Below are 4,894 nucleotides of genomic sequence, written 5' to 3'. Positions count from 1 at the left end.
CTTTAGATGCAAAGAAAAGGGTCACCTCATTGCAGCATGCCCCATTCAACAAAGTGTCAGGTCTGACCCGACCGGTCAGACCGGTTGGGGCCTAGAAAGCCCAATCACACTCCTACAAGCGCAATCAAGATTGTAACTCATGGGTGAAGCTTAAAGTGAAGTAAGTGCATAATGTCAAGGATAATTCTGGGTCAAGCAAAGCCAAACATCGTACTTGCTACACATATAGAGAAAAGGGACATTTGGGTAAGGATTGTCCCAAAGGTAAATCACCAAACTCAAACCTTGTTCATTATGATTTTACTAGGCTTAGGAAAGACAAAGATGGTACTTGTGCTATTAGAGTAATTAACTTTCCTCAAACTAGCATAAGGGCCATTTGGGTTCCTAAGCATCTTGTATCTAACTTGTATGGACCCAGCAAGATTTGGGTACCAAAAGGTACTTGCTGAGCTTGTAGGACCATGGAGATGCATTGGAGGCTTGGTTTGCTAGAAAAATTTTATATCTCAAGATGCAACCAAGTGCAAGTTAACATTGGAGGAACTTTCACTTCATCAATAAGAGTAAACTGTCACATCCCTGTTACTTTCAGTTCTTAGTGAACAAAAATGTGTCACAATTATTGTAATTGTGAAACACTTGGAAGTAATCTTGTTTCAATTCCTAGCTATCCTTTACTTTGAGACGTATGATGCTTTTAACGTCTCTCTAGTAGAGAGCTTGTTTTATGATGAAATGCAGAAAACAAAGGACATATCATTTGCGTTCAACAAAACAATATCTCAGAAGCAATGCTCCGTTTGAGACGACATATGTGAGAGACACTCCGTTAGCACTATCTCTCTGCACAGGGTCGGATCATCCTGAGTTACCCCGGATGATCCGAGCAAACAGTGATTTTCAGCACTGGCACTAAATCTCTGCTCAGGGTCGGATCATCCTGAGTTACCCCGGATGATCCGAGCAAACAGTGATTTTCAAGACTGAGCAAGTCCGGATGATCTGGTCATAAACCGGATGATCTGGACCCAGACCGGTCTAGAGGACCGGTCTGACTGGTCGGGCCCAGAGCTGTTCACCTGAGCATTTTGAAGTAAGAAATGATGCTATGGTTTTTTATTTGAAGAACTCTCTCACTTGAAGCACAAGTTTGGATACATAAAAGTGACAGTAAGTATTGCAAACACAATTTCAATACTTGTAAATTATTTGTGTGCTTTGACCAAATTTATAAATGAGTCTCCTCATATTCTTTATTGAATAAAGTTCTTCCTAACTAAGATTGTGTTGATGATCGTTTGGAGGGGGTCCCTGCCCGCCCTTATATATCCGGGGGGACAGTGTTACATGGAAAGTCCTAGCCGAGTACAGTTGGAGTCCTACTACAACACAATCGGGTAGTTTCCTTTGTAATGTAACTAGTTCTGCACCTATTTGGGTAGTTACAAAAGAGGTAAGGTACATCCATGAGCTATCCCTTACTCTAGAACATTCTATGTCTGTAAGAAGTCCCGCTGCCCAGGGTTTGACAAGCCCCTGAGCTCTTCGTAGCCGAGTCCTGCAGGCGTCGAGTACTTGGTTGGGCATCTTCGAGTACTTCAAGCAGTCAGAACATCCTTCTGGTTGCTTCTGGTCCTTCCTTCAGATACGTCGAGCAGTCCTTCAAGTACTTCCGTTTGCTTCGAGGCTGTGAGGTGCTCAAGCCCCGAAATCTTGATCATATATGGTGCGCGAAGTACTCGCGCTCCATATGGAGCAGCCCTCGAGCCTTAGGTTGAATCGCAGAATCAGGCTGAGGGTCACTTCAGTCTTTTTGCTTCATTATTTTCTAAAAAATTGAAAAATAAATCTTTGATGCCTATATCCCGTAGCCCCCCAGCCTTAAATCAAAATCCCTTTTGCTGCGAGTAGCCCCCGAGCATAGATTTGGAATTAAGGATTTAAAACGTGGCATCAGATTTTATCCTTCAAATTATTTGCAGGATTCATCAGATCCGGAATCCGAAAAGACCTCTTTTTCGGGTAAAATCCCAAAAAAATGATGCAATTGGATACGCCACACTGATTGCACCCGAAATAACTTCAGGAATAAAACACAGGATGTACGGCTCTTTATTCAGTGCTCACATGGGACATTACTGTTTGGAGAATCTGCATTATTGCAACTTTTGACTGCGTCCGTGAATGCTTCCGTGAAACGTACACTATTGATTCACAGGGTCTCCTCAGTAAGCCCCTTTGTGGCTATAAAAGGCAGGGAAGAGACCTTTGCCAGAAGCACCAAAGTGTAGCAGCCATGGGTTATCCTTGGTGCTCTTGCTCTTGCCCTCCTGATATTTGTATAGTTCGTTCCAGCAAAATATGCTAGAAGAGAACTTGCGAGTGACAAGAAAAGTCTCTGCTACCTCATCCTGCATCCCAATGCTCTCATCGGATCCATTTTGGACATCATGTCCTTGTATCGTCCAATGAGGCAGATTTGGGGTCGCTGGGTTGAGTCTTGTTGTGTCACATCCTTGGGGTTGCCTGTTTTTGGGTGCCCAAGAACTGACATCTCTGGCGGGGAAGCTTAATCTTGCCACAACGTATTCTGGGAGAAGGAGAAGTTTCTCCAGAAGATGCTACAAGTGGACTTGCGAGTTGATTACTGTAATCTGCCTCCATACTCTTGAAACTTTTCTCCCAAAATACGAGTATCATTATTCTCTTGATGGGAATAACAAGTTTGTACTTTGTCACGGCCTTGGGCCGATCTAGCTGCAGCAGGCTTCTCAGGAAGCCAAGAAGTGTGCGTGCAGACCCGAGTCGTTTGTAAAGTTATGTAAAAAGTACTCGAATTGTAATATCGAGTAGTTGTACTATGTCGAGTACTTTTCCTTGTTCTGGAATGTAATCCCAGCTAAGAAAAGAAGAGTCGAGTAGTCGACTAGGAATGTGAGTGTTTTCTTTTTCTAGAATGTAATCTCAGAAAAAGGAATGTCTCTTTAAAATCCTGTTGTTTCCGCGATTTGCAACGGACTGTTGGCCTACTGAAAGTTTTTACCATGCTGCCACCGCTATTATAAAACGAAACGATAACTTAGGTTTTACCCCACCGGCCGCCATTTATTTTTACTGCCTTTGATATGTTTTCGCTCTCAAGAACCCAAATCTAGAGTTCTTGCTCCTTGTCGTTCCCCATCCTCCTCTTAGAGTTTCCGCCAGTTTATGCACGTGAAGTGATCTGTGGATTTCCGGATGGCACCAAGAAGGCAACCAAGGGGAAGGGTGCGGCTTCGGAGCCAACCCGCGATGAAGAGTGGAACACAAGTAAGTGTTCCCAAGGTGACTTCGAATCTCTGGTGTCGCAGGGTCTTTTAGTTCCCAGATCTGTTATCCAATGGCGTCCTGCCTTGGGTTCAGATCAACCGTATGAAAATACAGGGGAAATTATTGCTGTTACTTCGTACTTAGAACGGGGATTGGGGTTTTCTTGCTCTTCTTTCTTTTCTGGGCTCCTGCGCTACTACAGGATCCAGTTGCATCATCTGACCCCAATTCCTTTGTTCATATTTCTATTTTCGTGCATATGTGCGAAGCTTTTCTGGGCATCGAGCCCCATTTTGAACTTTTCCGCTACCTTTTCCATTTGAAGCCACAGCCCGACTCCTTTGCTTTAGATGTAATAGGAGGTGCGGGTCTCCAACTTAGGCAATGGAAAGATACAGAGTATATTTCTTATAAACTTAGCAATAAAGTAATCGAGTGGAAGCCCAAGTGGTTCTTTATCGAGAACCGATTAGGAAGCTTTCCATCAATTACTCCAGGCGCTCCAATTCAGTGGCCTGAATGGAATAAAAAACCAATCGACGAGAGTCAAATCCCCTAACTTCTCGAGCGAATTGCCATTCTGAGGCAAAATATGTTGACCGGGGAAGCAGTCATGTTTGACTGGATGAAGCGAAGAATCCAGCCATTACAGGCTCGAGAATCGCCTGGATTTTAGTACCAAAGAACAACTGATCCGTCAAGATACTCGAAGGAAGAGATCTCGGATGATATAGCATTCAGTCGAGTACAACAACTGCTAAGGAATGTAAAGAAGATACCAGTTGTTCCTGGTGCATTTTCTGTTGTGAATCCTCCAAAGCAGGTACTTGATAAAAGTAGTCGATGCGTAGAAATCGAGTACTTTACCTTAGTGTGAACCTGATAGGATTTTGGTTTCTGTAGGAGGACGTGGAGCACTTTAAAAGTAGTCCTTTACTACCAAGCATTTATTCGCCCTTTTGTTCTTCCGAATTTCTCAATCTATTAATCAAGTATAAATATGTCCATATGAAGTTTCATACGAACAATACTTATGTATAATTTTGATTATGCAGATGAGGAGGAAGCTGAAGGGAGGAGTTATAGGGATCTCAGCCCTACTCCAAGCACTAATACCCAATCTGTACAGCCTAGGAGTACTCGAACTGCGGCAAGGAAGCGTCGCGGTTCCTCCCAAACTACTGCCGATAGGTAAGTAGCTGGTTGTCTTTAGGATCGAGTACTTTTGATATCGATTTGCTAATTGTGCTTTACTTTTTCAAAGTCCGGCGGCTAAAATGCCGCGGATATCATCATCTGGGGATGATACTGCGGTGGGACAGACTGTCCCGTCCACCACAATGCACCCGTCAAGTGGGACCGAGACTACTCTTTCAGTGAGTAGTTCTGATGTAAATACCGCCTGCGAAGCTAGTGAGCAGGCCTTTGTTATGAAGCCTGCCCGCAGGTTTGGCATCAAGGGGCTTGCTCTGATAAGAGCTCCTACGTAAGTTCCTTAAAACTTGCATGTATAGGATCTGCTTTTGGGTCTAGTAGTTTTTAAATAATTTGTCTATGCAAGAATGTAATCCTAGATGAGAGC

The sequence above is a fragment of the Panicum virgatum genome, chromosome 1N, assembly GCF_016808335.1.
Source record: "Panicum virgatum strain AP13 chromosome 1N, P.virgatum_v5, whole genome shotgun sequence".
In the NCBI taxonomy this organism is placed as follows: domain Eukaryota; kingdom Viridiplantae; phylum Streptophyta; class Magnoliopsida; order Poales; family Poaceae; genus Panicum; species Panicum virgatum.
The sequence above is the reverse complement of the archived record's forward strand: the minus strand, read 5'-3'. Positions refer to the sequence as shown.